Consider the following 25,323-nt stretch of genomic DNA (forward strand, 5'->3'; position numbering starts at 1 on the left):
GCTGCCAGAGGATGTGGTGGAGGATGGTACAATTGCAACATTTAAGAGGCATTTGGATGGGTATATGAATGGGAAGGGTTTGGAAGAATATGGGCCAAGTGCTGGCAGGTGGGACTAGATTGGATTGGGATATCTGGTCGGAATGGACGGGTTGGACCGAAGGGTCTGTTTCCGTGCTCTACATCTCTATGACTCTGTCACTCAGAGGTTATAGAAATAAACTGCGTGGTCGCGTCTGGAGGAGATTAAAGGTATAAAGGTTTGTAGTTACTGAAGGAAATTACATCAGTCGGGACCAGCACAGTTTACAGAGACTGAGTGTGTTTTAGAGACAGGAAGAGTATATAGTCATCAATAGAAATGCAGAGACTAATTTATGAGAGAAGCAGGGCCACTCTGCTTTGTGCCCAGAGACAAGGAGGAGTCTAACAAGGAGGAGGTTACGAAGGTACAGAGCTTTTTTGTTGTCATGACGGGAAGGTTACAGAGATCATGAAGGTAGTAGGAGTTCAAAAAAGTCACAAAGACAGGGAGGTTTTTCAGGTCTGGAAAGGACTACACTGACAGGGATGGCTTAAGGAACTGAAGAGTTATTTTTCTTCAGTTAAGGAGAGATGTGACAGAACCAGGATTAAAGGCAAAGGCAGAAACTTGGAGAGTTGTACTGGTTGGATGAGCTTTCAGCGATAAGCAGGACTGTAGGGGCTGATAGAGATAGGGGAAGTGGTATCTATGAAACAGACAGTGGGAAACTGACAGACATAGGGAGGGTTCTGTGGAACAGATGAATTGACAGACAAGATGGTGATAATGAAGCCAGAGAATGTTCTCATGTTCCTTGCCCAGCATTGTTCCTACATCATGCCCTCAGGTTCTGAATTAAAGCCCATGAACTCCTCCCTGAGCTGTTTACTGTGAGTGATCTTACCGGCTGCAGGATTTACTGAAGGCTCCAGATCTCACTCTCCATCTCTCTCTGGCTGACCAACCAGCTTCAATGTGGTGATGGACGAGAAGGAATTGGGAATTCTGCTGAGTCAGGGACATCAGGAATACCTACAGGAGACAGAAGTAGACAGAATGGGAAATTAGACTAATGCAATGAAGTCCCACAATGAACATAGAGAATGGCACTGAGTCCCACGGAGATATGGAAATTCCCTTCTCCATCCATGGCCTGTGCAGTTGCTTCCCTCTGGAGTGGGGAATGCTGTTGGCTCAGGATCTGGAGTAACTGCAAGAGTGAGAGACACTGACAGAGGCAGCCAATAGACCCACACAGTGAGGGATATCACATGGAGAGAGACTGAGTGATATCAGCAGAGTGCTGGAAGGTGTCAGGATCACACAATGGTATCATCAGAAGTGGTTCTGACCAGTGAGCACTCAGGGAGGACTGAGCTATTTTATTGGGATAGGCTCCTCTGGTACCAGGATTATGCAGTGTGCTATAAATGGACACAGATGAGGAGGGGGACAGGTCTGAGGTGAATGGAAATTCCCAAGTCCAAAGAGAAAAGTTGAAATATTGGAACACCATGGAGATGTGGATGAAGACCAACAGAAAGAAACATTAAGGGACTGAGTTTAATTAAAATACAACATTGTCAAATAGATTTGTGACAGGAAATTATTGGTTAAAATAAAGTAAATGCCATTTCCGCCCCTCACAATTCCTCATACACACAAGTGACATCACTTCCGCCCCTCACACCATTGCTGATGTCACACACTCAGTGACCTCCACCCCCCCCCCCACTGCCGTGTTTGCCACCACTTCTGTCCCCACCAACACCACTCACCTGCATTCTGCTGACACCACTCCCAGGTCCCACCGTCACCATCCCCACCCCAGAACCCTGAGGGGAACACCACCCCTGCTCATGACTCCATCCCCATCCCCCTAACACCACACCCACTCCAGTTACAGGCACCGTCCCCTCCCCCAGCACCACACCTACGCCTGGTCCCAGCTCCCACTCCTGCCGAATTTTCACCATTCCCCCTGACCTCCCCCTCACTGAGGACGAGTGATCAGTCCTCAGCAAAGGCCTCATCTTTATCCTCCTCCGTCCAAACATCAATTAATTTAATACACGCCGTGATATCGAACACTTCTTCCACCGCCTCCGCCTCAAAGCTTATTTTGACAATGAACACTCCCACCTATTTTCTGAGAACCCCTTTTCCGGCCTCCAATACACTCCATCCACCTGGACACCCCGCGCTGGCCTATTACCTGCCTTCGATCTCTTCATTTCCAACTTCCACCGACACATTAACCGCCTCAACCTATCTACCCCCTCCCCCACTCAAACCTCTCACCCTCACAACGTGCAGCCCTCCACTCCCTCTGCTCCAATCCCAACCTCACCATCAAACCAGCAGATAAAGGGGGTGCAGAGGTAGTCTGGTGCACTGACCTCTACACCGCTGAAACCATGATGTCAACTCAAACATACCTCCCCCTACCACCCCCTCTACCATGACCCACCTCCCATCACCAAACCGTCATCTCCTAGAGCATACAGAACCTCATCACCTCAGGAGGAGATCTCCCACCCACAGCTTCCAACCTCATTGTCCGGGATCCCCCACTGCCCGGTTCTACCTCCTGCCCACGATCCACAAGCCTGACCACCCTGGCCGACCCATTGTCTCAGCATGCTCCTGCCCCACTGAACTCATGTCTTCCTACCTCGACATTGTCCTATCCCCCAGTCCAGGAACTACCCACATTCGTTCGAGAAACCACCCACACCCTCCACTCCTCCAACACTTCCGTTTCCTTGGCCCCCAACGCCTCATCTTCACAATGAATATCTAATCCCTCTACACCTCCATCCACCATGACCAGGACCTCCAAGCCCTCCGTTTCTTCCTCTCCCGACGTCCACAACAGTACCCTTCCACCGACACTCTCATTCGTTTGGCTGAACTTGTCCTCACCCTTAACAATGTTTCGTTCAAATCCTCCCACTTCCTCCAGACCAAAGGGGTAGCAATGGGCACCCGCATGGGCCCCAGCTATGCCTGTCTCTTTGTTGGCTACGTAGAACAGTCCATCTTCCGTAGTTACAATGGCACCACTCCCAACGTCTTCCTCTGCAACATTGATGACTGCATTGGCACCACCTCGTGCTCCCTCGAGGAGTTTGAGCAATTCATCAACTTCACCAACACATTCCACCCTGACCTTAAATTTACCGGGACCATCTCCAATACCTCCCTCCCCTTCCTGGCCCTCTCCAGCCCCTTATGACAACTGACTTGACACCAACATTTTTTACAAACCTACCCACTCCCACAGATGTCTAGATTACATATCTTCCTATCCTACCGCCTGCAAAATTCCCAACCTCTATTCCCAATTCCTCCGCCTCCGCCGTACCTGCTCCCAGGTGGGCCACTTCCACCACAGAACACACCAAATAGCCTCCTTCTTTAGGGATCGGAATTTCCCTTCCCACGTGGTAAAAGATGCCCTCCAACGCATCTCGTCCACATCCCGCACCTCCACCTTCAAACCCCACCCCTCCAACCGTAACAAGGACAGAACGCCCCGGTGCTCACCTTCCACCGTACCGACCTTCACAAAAACCAAATCCTCTGCCGCCATTTCCGCCACCTCCAAACGGACCCCACCACCAGGAATGTATTTCCCTCCCCACCCCCTCCACTTTCCGCAAATACCATTCCCTCCGTGACTACCTGGTTAGTTCCATGCTGCCCAAAAACCCACCCTCCCTTCCTGGCACCTTCTCCTGCCACCGCAGGAACTGTAAAACATGTGCCCACACTTCCTCCCTCACCTCTATCCAAGGCCCCAAAGGAGCCTTCCACATCCATCAAAGTTTTACCTGCACATCCACCAATATCATTTATTGTGTCCGTTGCTCCCGATGCGGTCTCCTCTACATTGGGGAGACTGGACACATCCTAGCAGAGCACTTTAGAGAACATCTCTGGTACACCCGCACCAATCAACCCCACCGCCCTGTGACCCAACATTTCAACTCCCCCTCCCACTCTGCCAAGGACATGCAGGCCCTGGGCTTCCTCCACCACCACTTCCTCACCACCTGACGCCTGGAGGAAGAACGCCTCACCTTCCACCTCGGAACACTTCAACCCCAGGGCATCAATGTGGACTTCACCAGTTTCCTCATTTCCACATCCCCCATCTCACCCCACCTCCAGCCTTCCAGCTCAGCACCGCCCTCATGACCTGCCCTATTGGCTTATCTCCCTTCCCACCTATCCACTCCATCCTCATCTCTGACCTATCACCCCCATCCCCAACCCCATTCACCCATTGTACTCATTTCTACCTTCCCCCATCCTCCACTCTGACCTATCACCTTCTTCTGCACCCCATTCACCTATTGTTGCCCCCTCTCATTTATCTCCCCACTCTGCAGGCACCCTGCCTGTGTTCCTGATGAAGGGCTTTTCAAATACATTTCAAATATGTGGAGGGACTATTGGGAAGGGAGGAGGTTACAGCGATAGGACCTGTTACAGGAATTAAAAATTATTGAAGACACTGGACCACAAGACATGCCAAAGATACAGTATTGCAGAGTAGTGAGTTTTAATATAGAACTTACATTGGGGCGGTGATTGAGTCTGGGGTGTGTGTGCACTGTGCTCCCCTCTAGCACTGTATCTATGTCATGTTGTGTTAACAAATGTTTGGAGCCCTCTCATTGCTCTTTGCTCTGTGCACTGTGGGGGGCCTTACCTCGCTACAGGATTTATTGAAGGCTCCAGATCTCCCTGCCCTTTGTCTCCCTCTGGCAGACCAACTGCGTTCAATGTGGTGATGGACAATCCACCCAGCAGCTGGGAAGGCTATTGAGTCAGGACTTTCCTGAGTAACTACAGGAGACAGAGAAATAGACAGAATGGGAAATTAGACAGATGCAGTGAGGGTTACACACGGAGAATGGCACTGAGTCCCACAGAGATCTGTAAAATGGAGCGATATTAAGTAATAGTCCCAGATTGCTGGAAGATGTCAGGATCACACAGTCATGTTGGAAGAATGGGTTTAGCTTCATGATGCCCTGGTATCAGTGCTCAGGGATGAGCACCCAGCGAGCAGGTGAAGTGATGGCCTAGTGGTATTTTTGCGAGAGAATATATCCAAAACCTCAGCTAATATTCAGGGGAGGCAGGATTGAATCCCGCCATCTGAAAAGGAGACATTTGAAATCAATAATTTTAAAAATAATTATTAACAATCCACAATTAAGTATGAAACCACTACTGAAGTGTAACAAATCCAAACACTTGTCCTTTAGAGAAGGACATCTGCCCATCCTGACCTGGTCTGCACGACGTACCCACAGCAAAGTGTTTGCCTCTCAATGACCCTCTGAAATGGCCGAGCAAGTTACTCAGCTCAAGGGCTTCTAGGGCTGGGCAAGAAAGGCTGGTCAGCAAGAGACACCCACATCCCAGACCTGATTTACAAAAAAAAATCTATTAGGATGGTCCCCCTGGAACTGTGCTGGGACCTGTGTCCTGGCCAGTCATGTCGGTAGGTTTATGGACAGGGCATTAAACTGACAGAGAGGATGCAGGTGAAAGGAGCTTTCCAAATCCAAAGGGAAAAGGTGAAGCAATGGAACAACATGGGAATGTGGCTGAAGAGAAGCAGAAAGGAACAGGATGGGACAGAGTTTAACTAAAATTGTACATCAGCAAATAGATTTGTGACAGAAAATTGTGGAAGAGAGGATATTATTTTTTTTTAATGGACAATGTTGCTGTAATAAGGTAGATGGATTTGTGACACAGAGATAAAAGAGATTTAGACACCAGGGAGACATGGATACAGGGTGAACAAAAATATTCAGTGGTTCGTAATCTCATGAAAACCCAGGCAAAAATGGGCAACGTTATCAATAATGGATAACAAAGGCATTACAGAGAAAGCATTTGGCCGCAGATCATGAAGTAGAGTCAGTCTGAATATAAACTCTGGCTACTACTTGCCAAGGACACAAGCAGCAGTTTTAGCCACCAGACAGCATTCCATTGCTCATCACTGCATTAAACAGGAACTCATTGGAATTTTTTAACAAAGGCATTGTGATAATTTTGGAAATCTTCAATATTTGTATAATCTGGGACAATCACACGGTCAACATTGATATTGGAAATGGAGTTCGGTTAATTTTTTTTCAGTGTTTCTTTGAAAAACACATTGTGCAACTGTTAAGGGACATAACTATCGCAGAGCGACCGTGTAATGAAACTTAGTGAATGAGTAATGTCACCTGCAGAGATCCTTCGGGAAATTGTAATAAAGTGCAGTTTAAATAAATATAAAGTTTTAAAGTGAATCACAAAAAGGGCAATCACAAAACTAGGAACAAAAATAGCCAATTACATGAGTTTGAGAGGAGAACTGACCAAGGTAAACAGGCTAAACAAACTGAAATATGTGCCTGTAAATGAACAGTGGAAAACATTTGAAGGGACAATGCAAAACACTCAACAAAAGGACATTCAATTGAAACAGTAAAAACCTCAGCAAGAAATTCCCACTGATCCCTCACTCAGGACAAAAGGGATCATACTAGATTATGAGGCTGAGAAGATCACCAAAAAGTACTTCAAATCCTGAAGTGAGAGAGTGCTTTAGAAGTAAATGTTAAATGGATTGCAAAGGGTCTGGTAGCAGGAGGAGTGCTGTGGGAATGGGAACCACGGTCAGGGTGGAAAGGAACAGGGAGAGGTGAAGGTGCTGGAGATGGTGAGAGTGTTACAGAGAGTGGTCAGGGTGTTACAAAGCCAGTCTGAATTGCTGCAGCTGGAGGGGTTTGCCGAGGTAGGGAGGGACATAGGTATTTTTATTTATTCATTCATGGGGTGTGGGTGTCACTGCCTGGAACAACGTTCTTTGACCCCACTGCTAATTACCCAGAGGGCAGCTCAGAGTCAGCCATATTGCTGTGGGTGTGGAGTCACATGTTAGCCAGACCAGGTTAGAATATTTGATGTCCTTCCCTAAAGGAGGTCAGTGAACCAGATGAGTTCTTCCCGCTGATCAACAATGCTTTTATAGTGGCCTGACCAATGTCTTGTACAGATACAACATGACATCCCAACTCCTACGCTCAGTGCTCTGCCCAATGAAGGAAACCATCCCAAACGCCTGCTTCACCAGCCTGTCTACCTGTGACACCACATTCAAAGAACTGTGTACCTGGGTCACTGGATCTCTGACTGAAAACACTACCCAGGGCCCGAACAATAACTGTACAAGTCCCACCCTGGTTTGTTTCACCAAAATGGAACACTTCACATTTATCTAATTAAACTCCATCTGCTATTCTTCAGCCCACTATCCCAGCAGTACTGTTCATCCAGGGACACACACACACACACACACACACACAGCGAGGAAGGGACACGGACACACACAGCGAAGGGGGGAACATGCATCCGCGCACACACACACACACACAGACACAGCGAGGGAAAGGACACTCACACACAGTGAGGGGAGGACATGCACACACATACACACACACACACACAGTGAGGGACACACACACGAGGGAGGGACACACACAGCGAGGGACACACACACAGCGAGGGACACACACACAGCGAGGGACACACACACACACACACACAGCAAGGGACACACACACACAGCGAGCGAGGGGGGACACGCGCACACACACAGCGAGGGAGGGACACACACACAGCGAGGGAAGGGGGCACACACACACACACACACAGTGAGGGACGGACACGCACACATACACAGCGAGGGAGGGACACACACACACACAGCGAGGGAGGGGGACACGCACACACAGCGAGGGAGGGACAAACGCACACACACACAATGAGGGAGGGGGACACGCACACACACACACAGCGAGGGAGGGGGACACGCACACACAGCGAGGGAGGGGGACACACGCAAACACACACACACACACACAGTGAGGGAGGGACACGCACACACACACAGCGAGGGAGGGACATGCGCGCACACAGCGAGGGAGGGACACACACACACACACACACAGCGAGGGAGGGGGGACACAAACAGCGTGGGAGGGGGACATGCACACAGTGGGGGGGGACACGCACACAGTGAGGGGGGGACACACACACAGTGAGGGGGGGGACACGCACACAGCGAGAGGGACACACACACACACACGCACACAGCGAGGGACACACACACACACACACACACAGCGAGGGGGGGACACACACACAGCGAGAGGGACACACACACACACACACACGCACACAGCGAGGGGGGGACACGTACACAGCGAGGGTGGGGACGTGCACACAGCGAGGGGGGGGACACGCACACAGCGAGGGAGGGGACGTGCACACACAGCGAGGGGGAGAGACACGCACACACAGGGAGGGTGGGGGACACACACACACAGAGCGAGGGAGGGGACACACACACACAAACATACACAGTGAGGGAGGGACACGCACAGATACACAGCGAGGGAGGGACAGACACAGCGAGGGAGGGGGACACTCACACAGCGAGGGAGGGGGACACGCACATAGCGAGGGGGGGACACGTACACAGCGAGGGTGGGGACGTGCACACAGCGAGGGAGGGGGTGCGCACACAGCAAGGGAGGGGGACACGCACACACACAGTGAGGGAGGGACACGCGCGCGCACGCATATACACACACACACACACACACACACACACACACACAGAGCGAGGGAGGGACACACACACACAGCGAGGGAAGGGGGCGCACACACACACACAGTGAGGGACGGACACGCACACACACACAGCGAGGGAGGGACACGCACACACACAGCGAGGGAGGGGGACACGCACATAGCGAGGGGGGGACACGTACACAGCGAGGGTGGGGACGTGCACACAGCGAGGGAGGGGGTGCGCACACAGCAAGGGAGGGGGACACGCACACACAGTGAGGGAGGGACACGCGCGCGCACGCATATACACACACACACACACACACACACACACACACACACAGAGCGAGGAGGGACACACACACACAGCGAGGGAAGGGGGCGCACACACACACACAGTGAGGGACGGACACGCACACACACACAGCGAGGGAGGGACACGCACACACACAGCGAGGGAGGGGGACACGCACACACACAGCGAGGGAGAGGGACACGCACACAATGGGGGGGACATGCACACACACAGCAGGGGGTGACACACATAGCGAGGGACACACACACACACACACACACACATCGAGGGAGGGGGCGCGCACACAGCGAGGGAGGGGGACACATGCACACACACACCACACACACACACGCACGCACAGTGAGGGAGCGGGACACACACAGAGCGAGGGGGGGAACACACACACACACAGTGATGGACGGACACGCACACGTACACAGTGAGGGAGGGACACGCACACACACACAGCGAGGGAGGGACATGCGCGCACACACAATGAGGGAGGGGGACACGCACACACAGCAGGGGGGACACACACAGCGAGGGGGGGACACACACAGCGAGGTAGGGACACACACACACACACAGCGAGTGGGAGACACACACAGCGAGGGAGGGACACGCACACACACAGCAAGGTAGGGGACATACACAAACACACAGCGAGGGAGGGACACGCGCACACACAGCGAGGGAGGGGGACACACACAGCGAGGTAGGGGGACACACACACACAGCGAGGGAGGGACACGCACAAACACAGCGAGGGAGGGACACGCACAAACACAGCAAGGTAGGGGACACACACAAACACACAGCGAGTGAGGGGGACACACACACACAGAGGGAGGGGGACACACACACACAGAGGGAGGGGGACAGACACAAACAAACACACACAGCGAGGGAGGGACACGCACACACACAGCGAGGGAGGGACACACACTCACAGCGAGGGAGGGGGACAGACACAAACACAGCGAGGGAGGGGGACACACAAACACCGCGAGGGAGGGGGGACACACACACAGCGAGGGAGGGACACACACAGCGAGGAAGGGACACACGCACACACACAGCGAGGGAGGGGAACACACACAGCAAGGGAGGGACATGCACACACAGCGGGGGAGGGACATGCACACACAGCGGGGGAGGGACACGCACACACAGCGAGGGAGGGGGACACGCACACACAGCGAGGGAGGGGGACACGCACACACAGCGAGGGAGGGGACACGCACACACAGCGAGGGGGGGGGACACACACAGCAAGGGGGTGACACACACACACAGCGAGGAGGGACACACACACACAGCGAGGGAGGCACACGTGCACACACAGCCAGGGAGGGACACGCACACACACAGTGAGGGAGGGACACGCACACATACACAGCGAGGGAGGGACAGACACTGCGAGGAGGGGGACACACACAGCGAGGGGACACACACACATAGCGAGGGGGTGGGACGCACGCACAGCGAGGGAGGCACACGTGCACACACAGGGAGGGAGGGGGACACACACACACACACACACACAGCGAGGGAGGGACACGCACACACAGCGAGGAGGGACACACACACACAGCGAGGGAGGGGGACAGACACAAACACACACAGCGAGGGAGGGACACACACACACAGCGAGGGAGGGGGACAGACACAAACACAGCGAGGGAGGGGGACACACACAAACACCACGAGGGAGGGGGACACACACACACAGCGAGGAGGGACACACACAGCGAGGGAGGGACAGACACAGCGAGGGAGTGGGACACTCACACAGCGAGGGAGGGGGAACACACACACACAGCGAGGGGGGGGACACACACACAGAGCGAGGGAGGGACTCACACACACGCGCGCGCGCACACAAACAAACACACACACAGCGAGGAAGGGACACACAGACACACACACCGAGGGGGGGACACACACAGCGAGGGGGTGGGACACACACACAGACACACAGCGAGGGGGTGGGACACACACAGCGACACACACACACACAGCGAGGGAGGGGACACACAGACACACACACCGAGCGGGTGGGACACACACAGCGAGGGAGGGGGGACACACACAGCGAGGGGGTGGGACATACACACAGCGAGGGGGTGGGACATACACACAGCGAGGGAGGGACACGCACACGGACACAGCGAGGGAGGGACACCGACACGCACACACAGCGAGGGAGGGGGCGCACACACACACACACACACACACACATACACAGCGAGGAAGGGGGACACACACACACAGCGAGGGAGGGACACACACCACACACACACACACACCACACACACACACACACACAGAGCGAGGAAGGGACGCACACACACACACACAGCGAGCAGGTGGGACACAAACAGCGAGGGGGTGGGACACACACACACAGCGAGGAGGGACACGCACGCACACACACACACACACCACACACAGCGAGGGACACACACACACACACACACACACACAGCGAGGGAGGGGACACACACAGCGAGGGAGGGGCACACACACACACACACACACACACAGCGAGGGAGGGGACACACACAGCGAGGGAGGGGACACACACAGCGAGGGAGGGGACACACACACACACACAGCGAGTGAGGGGGGACACACACAGAGCGAGAGAGGGACATGCGCGCACACACACAGCAAGGGAGGGGGACACGCGCAATCACACAGCGAGTGGGGACACACACACACATAGCGAGGGGGTGGGACGCACACACAGCGAGGGAGGCACACATGCGCACACAGCGAGGGGGGGGGACACGCACACACACAGCGAAGGAGGGACACACACACACACACACAGCGAGGAGGGCACACACACACACACACGCACAGCGAGGGAGGGACATGGACACGCACACACAGCAAGGGAGGGGGCACACACCCACACATACACATACACAGCGAGGGATGGGGACACACACACACATACAGAGCGAGCGGGTGGGGGACACACACAGCGAGGGAGGGACACACACACATAGCGAGGGGGTGGGACGCACACACAGCGAGGGAGGCACACGTGCACACACAGGGAGGGGCGGACACGCACACACACAGCGTGGGGGTGGGGAGACACGTACACACAGCGAGAGGGGGGACATGCACACAGCGAGGGAGGGACACACACACGCGCGCGCGCGCACACACACAGCGAGGGAGGGGCATGCACACACAGCGAGAGAGGGGGACACACACAGCGAGGGAGGCACACATGCGCACACAGCGAGGGAGGGACACGCACACACACAGCGAAGGAGGGACACACACACACACACACACACAGCGAGGGAGGGACCCGGACACGCACACACAGCGAGGGAGGGGGCACACACACACACACACACAGCGAGGGAGGGGACACACACACAGCGAGGGGGGGGACACACACACACACGCACAGCGAGGGAGGGACATGGACACGCACACACAGCAAGGGAGGGGGCACACACCCACACATACACATACACAGCGAGGGATGGGGGGACACACACACATACAGAGCGAGCGGGTGGGGGACACACACAGCGAGGGAGGGACACACACACACACACACACACACAGAGAGCGAGGGTGGGGACACACACAGCGAGGGAGGGGACACACACACACAGCGAGTGAGGGGGACACACACAGCGAGGGGAGGGACACAAACAGCGATGGGGACACACACACACACACACACACACAGAGCGAGGGAGGGACATGCGCGAACACACAGCGAGGGGGGGGGAAACGCGCAATCACACAGCGAGTGGGGGGGACACACAGCGAGGGGGGGAGAACACACACAGCGAGGGGGGGACACACATAGCGAGGGGGGGGACAAACAGCGAGGGGGGGACACACAGCGAGGGGGTGGGACCCACACACAGCGAGGGAGGCACACATGCACACACAGGGAGGGGCGGACACACACACACACACACACAGCGTGGGGTGGGGACACGTACACACAGCGAGGGGGGGGACACGCACACAGCGAGGGAGGGACACACACACACACGCACAGCGAGGGAGGGACATGCACACACACACACACATACACACAGCGAGGGAGGGGGACACACACAGCGAGGGAGGCACACGTGCGCACACAGCGAGGGGGGGGACACGCACACACAGCGAGGGGGGGGACACGCACACACAGCGAAGGAGGGACACGCCACACACACACACACACACACACGCACAGCGAGAGAGGGACGCGGACACGCACACACAGCGAGGGAGGGGGACACACACACACACGCATACACACACGCACAGCGAGGGAGTGTCACGGACACACACACACAGCAAGGTAGGGGGCACACACCCACACATACACATACACAGCGAGGGATGGGGACCCACACACACATACAGAGCGAGCGGGTGGGGGACACACACAGCGAGGAAGGGACACACACACACACACAGCGAGGGAGGGGACACACACAGCGAGGGAGGCACACGTGCGCACACAGCGAGGGGGGGACACGCACACACACAGCGAAGGAGGGACACACACACACAGCGAAGGAGGGACACACACACACACACACACACGCACAGCGAGGGAGGGACGCGGACACGCACACACAGCGAGGGAGGGGGCACGCACACACAGCGAGAGATGGGGACACACACACAGCGAGGGAGGGGGACACACACACACACACACCCACACACCACACACACATATGCACACGCACAGCGAGGGAGGGACACGGACACGCACACACAGCAAGGGAGGGGGCACACACCCACACACACATACACAGCGAGGGATGGGGACACACACACACAGAGCGAGCGGGTGGGACACACACACAGTGAGGGGGGACACACACACACACACAGCGAGGGATGGGGACACACATAGCGAGGGTGGGACACACACACAGCGAGGGTTGGGTGGACACACGCACACACACACACACACACACACACACACAGTGAGCGGGTGGGACACACACAGCTAGGGGGAGGGACACACACACAGCGAGGGGGAGGGACACACACACAGCAAGGGAGGGGGCACACACTCAGACACACACACACACACACACAGCGAGCGAGTGGGACACACACAGCGAGGGAGTGGGACACACACACACAGCGAGGGAGGGACATGGACACGCACACACAGCGAGGGATGGGGACACACACACACACACACACACACACACATTGAGGGAGCGGGACACACACAGAGCGAGGGAGGGGGTGGACACACACACAGTGAGGGACGGACACGCACACATACACAGTGAGGGAGGGATATGCGCGCACACACAATGAGGGAGGGGGACACGCACGCACACACAGCAGGGGGGGACACACACAGCGAGGTAGGGGGACACACACAGCGAGGTAGGGGGACACACACAAACACAGCAAGGTAGGGGACATACACAAACACACAGCGAGGGAGGGACACGCGCACACACAGCGAGGGAGGGGGACAGACACAAACACAGCGAGGGAGGGGGACACACACACACACACATATGCACACGCACAGCGAGGGAGGGACACGGACACGCACACACAGCGAGGGAGGGGGACACACACAAACAAACACACACAGCGAGGAAGGGACATGCACACAGCGAAGGGGGGGACACGCACACAGCGAGGGAGGGTGACACGCACACAGCGAGGGAGCGGGACACGGACACGCACACACACACACACAGCGAGGGAGGGAGGACTCACACAGCGAGTGAGGGGACTCACACAGCTAGTGAGGGGACTCACACACACAGCGAGGGGGGGACACACACACAGCGAGGGGGGGACACACACACAGCGAGGGGGGGACACACACACACAGCGAGGGAGGGACACACACACACACAGCGAGGGAGGGACACGCGCACACACAGCGAGGGAGGGGGACACACACAAACAAACACACAGCGAGGGAGGGACACGCACAAACACAGCGTGGGAGAGGGGGACATGCACATAGCGAGGGGGCGGGACACACACAGCGAGGAAGGGACACACTCACACAGCGAGTGAGGGCACACACACGCACACACACAGCGAGGGAGGGAAACGCACACACAGCGAGGGAGGGACACACACACACACACACACAGCGAGGGGGGGGGGACACACACACAGCGAGGGGGGACAGACACACACACAGCGAGGGAGGGAAACGCACACACACACAGCGAGGGTGGGGGGGACACACAGCGAGCGGGTGGGACACACACAGCGAAGGGGTGGGACACACACACACACACACACACACACACACAGTGAGGGAGGGGGACGCACACACACAGTGAGGGAGGGACACGCACAGATACACAGCGAGGGAGGGACAGACACAGCGAGGGAGGGGGACACACATACAGCGAGGGAGGGGGACACACACACACAACGAGGTAGGGACACACACACAGAGCGAGGGAGGGGGACACACACACAACGAGGTAGGGACACACACACAGAGCGAGGGAAGGGGTGCACACACACACACAGTGAGGGACGGACACGCACACACACACAGCGAGGGAGGGACACGCACACAGCGAGGGAGGGATAAACACACACACAGCGAGGGAGGGGGACACGCACACACAGCGAGGGAGGGACAAACGCACATACACAGCAGGGGGTGACACACACAGCGAGTGGGGGACACACACAGCGAGGTGGGACACACACAGCGAAGGTGGGGTACACACACAGCGAGGACACACACACACACACACACACACAGAGCGAGGGAGGGGGGTGGACACACACAGTGAGGGACGGACACGCGCACACACACAGTGAGGGAGGGACATGCGCGCACACACAATGAGGGAGGGGGACACGCACAGCGAGGTGGGGACACACACAGCGAGGTAAGGGGACACACACAGCGAGGTAAGGGGACACACAAAGCAAGGGAGGGACACACACAAACACAGCAAGGTAGGGGGACACACACAAACACACAGCGAGGGAGGGACACGCGCACACACAGCGAGGGAGGGGGACACACAGCGAGTAGGGGGACACACACACACAGTGGGGGGGGACACGCGCACACACAGCGAGGGAGGGACACGCGCACACACAGCGAGGGAGGGACACGCGCACACACAGCAAGGTAGGGGACACACACAAACACACAGCGAGGGAGGGACACACGGACACACACACAGCAAGGGAGGGGAAGACACACAGCGAGGGGGGGACACACAGCGGGGGAGGGGGACACACACAGCGAGGGAGGGGGGACACACACAGCGAGGGAGGGACACACACACACACACAGGGAGGGAGGGACACACACACAGCGAGGGGGGAGGGACACACACACAGCGAGCGGGAGGGACACACACATACACAGCGAGGGAGAGGGACACACACACAGCGATGGAGGGGGATACTCACGCACACAGCGAGGGGGGGTCACGCACAGCGAGGGAGGGGACACACAGCGAGGGAGGGGGAGACACGCACACACAGCGAGGAGGGGGGGGACACACACACAGCGAGGGAGTGGGACACACACACAGCGAGGGAGGGGGCACACACACACACACACAGCGGGGAGGGGGACACACGCACACACAGCGAGGGAGGAGGACACACAGACACAGCGAGGGAGGGGGGGACAAGCACACACACAGCGAGGGAGGGACACACACACACAGCGAGGGGGTGGGACACACACAGAGGGGGGGGGACACACACACGCACAGCGAGGGAGGGACACGGACACGGACACGCACACACAGCGAGGGAGGGACACACACCACACACACACACAGCGAGGAAGGGAGACACACACACACACACAGCGAGGGACACACACACACACACACGCACATCGAGGAAGCGGGTCACACACTGAGCGAGGGAGGGGGTGGACACACACAGTGAGGGACGGACACGCGCACACACACAGTGAGGGAGGGACATGCGCGCACACACACTGAGGGAGGGGGACACGCACAGCGAGGGGGGACACACACAGCGAGGTAGGGGGACACACACAGCGAGGTAGGGGGGACACACACAGCGAGGTAGGGGGACACACACAAACACAGCGAGGGAGGGACACACACAAACACAGCGAGGGAGGGACACACACAAACACAGCAAGGTAGGGGACACACACAAACACAGCAAGGCAGGGGACACACACAAACACACAGCGAGGGAGGGACACGCGCACACACACAGCGAGGGAGGGGGACAGCCACAGCGAGGGGGGGACACGCACAGCGAGGGAGGGGGGGACACACAGCGAGGGGGGGCACACATAGCAAGGGGGTGGGACACACCCACACAGGGAGGGAGGGACACACACACAGCGAGGGGGTGGGACACACACAGCGAGGGAGGTACACACACACACACACAGCGAGGGAGAGGGACACACACACAGCGATGGAGGGGGATACTCACGCACACAGCGAGGGGGGGGTCACGCACAGCGAGGGAGGGGACACACAGCGAGGGAGGGGACACACAGCGAGGGGGGGGAGACACGCACACACAGCGAGGGAGGGGGGACACACACACACAGCGAGGGAGGGGGACACACACACACACAGCGAGGGAGGGACACACACACACACAGCGAGGGAGGGGACACACACACACACGCGAGGGAGGGGGACACACGCACACAGCGAGGGGGGGGGACAAACACACACACACAGCGAGCGGGTGGGACACAAACAGCAAGCGGGTGGGACACACACACACGCACAGCGAGGGAGGGACACGGACACGGACACGCACACACAGCGAGGGAGGGACACACACACACACAACACACACACAGCGAGGAAGGGAGACACACACACACACAGCGAGCGGGTGGGACACACACACACACACACAGCGAGCGGGTGGGACACACACACAGCGAGGGAGGGACACGCACACACACACACACACACACACACACACTGCGAGGGAGGGGACACACAGCGAGGGAGGGGACATACACACACAGCGAGTGAGGGAGGACACACACAGTGAGGGGGGGGTCACACACATACACAGCGAGGGAGGGACATGCGCAATCACACAGCGGGGGGGGGACACAGCGAGGGGGGGACACACACAGCGAGGGGGGGTGGGACGCACACACAGCGATGGGGGGACAAACAGCGAGGCGGGGACACACACAGCGAGGGGGTGGGACGCACACACAGCGAGGGAGGGACACACACACACACACACAGTGAGGGAGGGACACACACACACACCACACACACACACAGTGAGGGAGGGACACACACACACACACACGCACAGCAAGGGAGGGACATGCGCACACACACACAGTGAGGGGGACACACACGCACAGCGAGGGAGGGACATGCGCACACACACACAGTGAGGGGGACACACACACACAGCAAGGGAGGGACACACACACACGCACACGCACAGTGAGGGAGGGACACGGACACGCACATACAGCGGGGGAGCGGGGACACACACACACACACACACACACACACACACACACACACAGCGAGGGAGGGACATGCGCGCACACACACAGCGAGGAGGGGGACACACACACAGCGAGGGAGGCACACGTGCACACACAGCGAGGGGGGACACGCACACACACAGCGAAGGAGGGACACACACACACAGAGCGAGGAAGGGGGGGAAAACAGACACACACAGCGAGCGGGTGGGACACACACACAGCGAGGGGGTGGGACACACACACAGCGAGGGGGTGGGACACACACACAGCGAGGGGGTGGGACACACACACAGCGAGGGAGGGGACACACACACAGCGAGGGAGGGGGACACACACACAGCGAGGGAGGGGGACACACACCCCGAGCGGGTGGGACACACACAGAGCGAGGGAGGGGGACACTCATGCACACAGCGAGGGGGGGTCACAAACAGCGAGGGAGGGGGACACACAGCGAGGGAGGGGGACACGCGCACACACAGCGAGGGAGGGGGGACACGCGCACACACAGCGAGGGAGGGGGACACACACACACACAGCGAGGGAGGGGCACACACACACACAGCGAGGGAGGGGGACACACACACAGCGAGGGAGGGGGACACACACACACAGCGAGGGAGGAGGACACACACACACAGCGAGGGAGGGGGACACACACACAGCGAGGGAGGGGGACACACACACACAGCGAGGGAGGGGGACACACACACACAGCGAGGGAGGGGGACACACACACACAGCGAGGGAGGGGGACACACACACAGCGAGGGAGGGGGACACACACACACAGCGAGGGAGGGGGACACACACACACAGCGAGGGAGGGGGACACACACACAGCGAGGGAGGGGGACACACACACACAGCGAGGGAGGAGGACACACACACACAGCGAGGGAGGGGGACACACACACAGCGAGGGAGGGGGACACACACACACAGCGAGGGGGGGTCACGCACAGCGAGGGAGGGGGACACACAGCGAGGGAGGGGGAGACAGGCACACACAGCGAGGGAGGGGACACACACACAGCGAGGGAGGGGGACACTCACACAGCGAGGGAGGGGGACACTCATGCACACAGCGAGGGGGGGTCACGAACAGTGAGGGAGGGGGACACACAGCGAGGGAGGGGGACACGCGCACACACAGCGAGGGGGGGGACACGCGCACACACAGCGAGGGGGGGTCACGAACAGTGAGGGAGGGGGACACACAGCGAGGGAGGGGGACACGCGCACACACAGCGAGGGAGGGGGACACGCGCACACACAGCGAGGGGGGGACACGCGCACACAGCGAGGGAGGGGGACACGCACACAGAGCGAGGGAGGGGACACACGCACACACAGCGAGGGAGGGGGGACACGCACACACAGCGAGGGAGGGGGACACACGCACACACAGCGAGGGAGGGGGGACATGCACACAGAGCGAGGGAGGGGGACACACGCACACACAGCGAGGGAGGGGGGACACGCACACACAGCGAGGCAGGGGGACACACGCACACACAGCGAGCGAGGGGGGACACGCGCACACACAGCGAGGGAGGGGGGGACACGCGCACACACAGCGAGGGAGGGGGACACACACAGCGCACACACACAGCGACACACACACACAGCGAGGGAGGGGGAACACACACACAGCGAGGGAGGGGACACACGCACACACACACGAGGGGCTGGGACACACACACAGCGAGGGCGGGGCCACACACACACAGCGAGGGGGGGACACACACACAGCGAGGGAGGGGACACACACACAGCGAGGGAGGGGACACACACACAGCGAGGGAGGGGGACACACACACAGCGAGGGATGGGGACACACACACAGCGAGGGATGGGGACACACACACAGCGAGGGATGGGGACACACACAGCGAGGGATGGGGACACACACACACACAGCGAGGGAGGGGACACACACACAGCGAGGGATGGGGACACACACACACACAGCGAGGGAGGGGACACACACACACACAGGGTGGGAGGGACATGTGCACACACAGCCAGGAAGGGACACGCACACACACAGTGAGGGAGGGACACGCACACATACACAGAGGGAGGGGACACACACACACAGGGTGGGAGGGACATGTGCACACACAGCCAGGAAGGGACACGCACACACACAGTGAGGGAGGGACACGCACACATACACAGCGAGGGAGGGGGACACACACACAGCGATGGAGGGGCATACTCACGCACACAGCGACGGGGGGTCACGCACAGCGAGGGAGGGGACACACAGCGAGGGAGGGGGAGACACGCACACACAGCAAGGGAGGGGGACACACACACACAACGAGGGAGGGGGACACACACACACACACAGCAAGGGAGGGGGGACACGCACACACAGCGAGGGAGGGGGGACAAACACACACAGCGAGGGAGGGACACACACACACACACGCGCACACACAGAGCAAGGAAGGGACACACACACATACAGCGAGCGGGTGGGACACACACAGCGAGGGGGTGGGACACACACACACACAGCGAGGGGGTGGGACACACACACACACACACACAGCGAGGGAGGGACACACACACACAGCGAGGGAGGCACACGTGCACACACAGCGAGGGGGGACACACGCACACACACACACACACACACACACACAGAGCGAGGAAGGGGGGGAAAACAGACACACACAGCGAGCGGGTGGGACACACACCCACATACAAACACACACACACACACACATATACAGCGAGGGTTGGGGACACACACACACCACACACATACACACACACACACACACACACAGAGCGAGGAAGGGACACACACACACAGCGAGGGAGGGACACACACACACACACACACACACACAGCGAGGGAGGGGACACACACACACACCACACACACCACACACACACACACAGAGCGAGGGAGGGGGACACACACACAGCGAGGGAGGGACACGGACACGCACACAACACACACACACACAGAGCGAGGGAGGGGGACGCACACACACAGTGAGGGAGGGACACGCACAGATACACAGCGAGGGAGGGACAGACACAGCGATGGAGGGGGACACTCACACAGCGAGGGAGGGGGACACACGCACACAGCGGGGGGGGGTCACGAACAGCGAGGGAGGGGGACACAGCGAGGGAGGGGGACACACAGCGAGGGAGGGGACGCGCACACACAGCGAGGGAGGGGGACACGCGCACACACAGCGAGGGAGGGGGACACGCACACAGTGCAAGGGAGGGGGGACACGCACACAGAGCGAGGGAGGGGGACACACGCACACACAGCGAGGGAGGGGGGACACGCACACACAGCAAGGGAGGGGGAGACGCATACACAGCGAGGGAGGGGGGAGACGCGCACACACAGCGAGGGAGGGGGACACGCGCACACACAGCGAGGGAGGGGGACACGCGCACACACAGCGAGGGAGGGGGACACGCGAACACACACAGCGAGGGAGGGGGACACGCGCACACGCGCACACACACACACACACACACAGAGCGAGGGAGGGGACACGCACACACACACAGCGAGGGGGGGCCACACGCACATACACACGAGGGGGTGGGACACACACACAGCGAGGCGGGGGACACACACACACACACACACACCACACACAGAGCGAGGGATGGGTGGGATACACACAGCGAGGGAGGGACACACACAGTGAGGAGAGTTACACACACACAGCGAGGGAAGGGGGGACACACACAAACACAGAACAAGGGAGGGACTCGTGCACACACAGTGATGTGTCTCCTCGGACGTGTAATCGTCCAGCTCTCACTCTAGTCTGCTCCCTCACAGGGTCACCGTCTCTGTCACTCCCAGGTACAGCGAGGCCTCGATCCTCAGTGCTGATTTATATTCTCCCAGGTGTGAGTCAGCCTCAAGCTCCTGCTCCAAGTTGCTCCCTCCCACGGTCACTCCCTCTGTGACTCGGTGCTGATTTCCAGCCTCCTGCTCTGCTGTTTCTCCAGATCCAAGTCCCAGTCGGCCTTGACCCTCGCTGCTGATTTATATTCTCCCGCTTTGTGCTGCTCTCTCTCAGATTCTCTCCCTTAGTGACTCCCAGGTAATGGTAGGCCGCAAGCCTCAGCTGAGATTTATAACATCCCATTCCGCACTGGTCTCTTACAGGATCACCATTGTACCTGGAAGACAGTGGGAAATAGGAGGATTAGACAGAGCAGAGGGTGTTACAGTGATTGATGGAGCTGTAGGGGATGGAACAGGTTATCTGGGGAGCTAGGCAGACCTGCAGTAACTAAAGAGCGTTACTGGAAGATACAGCGAGTTGCAGAAACTGAAGAAGGCAAAGGAAATAGCGAGATGGGGGCTTGCTCATGACGGAGCTTTGTAGAGTCTAAAGGGCTTCAAAGTTTGGGAGAAGATTTGTAGCTCGGGTGCTCGTTGTTGTGGTTCTGTTCGCCGAGCTGGGAATTTGTATTGCAGACGTTTCGTCCCCTGTCAAGGTTACATCCTCAGTGCTTGGGAGCCTCCTGTGAAGCGCTTCTGTGATGTTTCCTCCGGCATTTATAGTGGTTTGTCTCTGCCGCTTCCGGTTGCCAGTTCCAGCTGTTCGCTGCAGTGGCCGGTATATCGGGTCCAGGTCGATGTGTCTGTTGATTGAATCTGTGGATGAGTGCCATGCCTCGAGGAATTCCCTGGCTGTTCTCTGTTTGACTTGTCCTATAATAGTAGTGTTGTCCCAGTCAAATTCATGTTGCTTGTCATAGGAGTGTGTGGCTACTAAGCATAGCTGGTCGTGTCGTTTCGTGGCTAAATGGTGTTCTTGGATACGGATCGTTAGCTGTTTTCCTTTTTGTCCTATGTAGTGTCTTGTGCAGTCCTTGCATGGGATTTTGTACACGATGTTGGTTTTGCTCATGCTGGGTATCGGGTCCTTTGTTCTGGTGAGCTGTTGTCTGAGAGTGGCTGTTGGTTTGTGTGCTGTTATGAGTCCGAGTGGTCGCAGTAGTCTGGCTGTCAGTTCAGAAATGTTCTTGACGTATGGTAACATGGGCCAGTCCTTTGGGCCGTGGCATGTCCTCGTTCTGTTGTCTTTCCCTGAGGCATCTGTTGATGAAATTGCATGGTGTTTGACCCCACCCCACAGCTCACCAATAGGATAAACAACACACTGAGAAACTACAAAAAAGATAGATAACCACGTTTGACCTACAGATAATGAAAACTGAAAGCAACAACACCTTCAGATTCTATGGACTACCTAAAGTACACAAACCAGACATCCCACTCAGACCCATAGTATCACTACCAGGGACACCATCACACAAACTGGCTAAAGAGCTACAACAGAAACTGAAACACCTGATCAGCAGATCCAGACACTCTATACAGTCAACACAGGAATTCTTGGACATCATCAGAAATACACACGTAGACAAGGAAGAAACTATTCGACGTAACAGCACTGTTCACCTCTCTTGACAAAACCCTAGCCAGAGAAACAATAGCCAACCTGCTGGACGTACAGAACAGACAACAAGACGGGGAACCTATCAACAAAGACGGCATACTCAAACTACTGGACCTGTGCCTCACAACACACTTCACATTCAACAACCAAATATGTGAACAAATCAACAGCACACCCATGGGCTCACCCATCTCTGGACTCATCGCAGAAGCGGTAATGCAAAGATTAGAACAAACAGTCTTACCGCAAATTCAACCCAAACTCTGGGTCAGATATGTGGATGACACCTTTGTAATAATTAAAAACACAGAAATAGAGAACACACACCAGATCATCAACGCCACACTCACAGGAATCCGATTCACTACAAAGGTAGAAAAGGACAACCAACTCCCATTCCTAGACGTGATGGTACAGAGAACACCGAACGGAGAATTCACCACAAAGGTATACAGGAAAGCCACACACACAGACCAAGTCCTGAACTACGAAAGCAACCACCCCAACACACACAAAAGAAGTTGCATCAAGACATGGTTCAAAAGGGCCACAACACACTGCAGTACACCAGAACTGCAAAAAGAGGAAGAAGAACACCTCTACAATGTATTCGCCAGAAACGGATACCCCCGCAGTTTCAGTCAGGATTGTCTGTATGGATCTGCTAGACAACTGTCCTCTGATATTGATGAGGGCAGTCCAGATGATGTGGGTTACATGGAGTTCATTAAGGTCTTTGACAAGGTCCCACACGGAAGGCTGGTCCAAAAGGGAAGATCCCATGGGATCCAAGGTCAGTTGGTAAATTGGCTCCACAATTGGTGGAGGGTTGGTTTTGTGATTGAAAGCCTTTGCCCAGCGGGTGTACCACAGGGATCTGTGCAGGAGCCATTGCTGGACATTATGGACATTAATCACTCGGATGGGAAAGCAGAAGGTAACATTAGTAGGTTTGTAGATAACATGAAAGGTGAGGGTGTTGTCCATGGTGAGGGGGATGGACTCAGGCTGCAGTCTAAGGCCATCAGATGATAAACTGAGCAGAGGAATGGCAGACAGAGTTTACTTCTGATCACTGTGAGGCAATGCACTGTGGGAAGTCTCATAAACAAATGATATCCATCATGAATGGTCGGTCCTCCTGGAGTACTGAGGAATACAGGGACCTTGGTGGGCAAGTCCCTGGATGTCTGAAGGTGTCAGCACAGGTAGACAGGGCTGGGAAGGCACCTGAACTGGGAGCAGGAGGGGGACCCATATCCTGGTGGGGAACGTTGCTGGAGCTGCTCGAGAGGATTTAAACTTGTCTGGCAGGGCTGTGTGACTCCAAAGAGTTGTAAGGCCAGAAGGAAATTTGAGGCTGGTACAGATGTTGTAGACAGCAA

At 57.1% G+C, this 25,323-nt stretch overlaps 1 long non-coding RNA gene across 2 annotated transcripts in view; it reads right to left on the reverse strand.

The window, feature by feature from the left end:
* Window positions 1–931: 931 nt before the first annotated feature.
* Window positions 932–25,323, reverse strand: part of LOC132813164 (uncharacterized) — a 29,451-nt gene continuing 5,059 nt past the window's right edge. The window contains exons 3-5 of one of the 2 annotated variants that reach the window (XR_009643968.1): window positions 22,301–22,649; window positions 4,745–4,881; window positions 932–1,056 (exon numbers count right to left, since the gene is read on the reverse strand). This is a non-coding gene — a long non-coding RNA (uncharacterized LOC132813164). The remainder of the gene's footprint in view (window positions 1,057–4,744; window positions 4,882–22,300; window positions 22,650–25,323) is intronic. The other variant, XR_009643967.1, reaches the window with a different exon arrangement.

This window comes from Hemiscyllium ocellatum, unplaced genomic scaffold, assembly GCF_020745735.1.
Source record: "Hemiscyllium ocellatum isolate sHemOce1 unplaced genomic scaffold, sHemOce1.pat.X.cur. scaffold_3408_pat_ctg1, whole genome shotgun sequence".
In the NCBI taxonomy this organism is placed as follows: Eukaryota; Metazoa; Chordata; class Chondrichthyes; order Orectolobiformes; family Hemiscylliidae; genus Hemiscyllium; species Hemiscyllium ocellatum.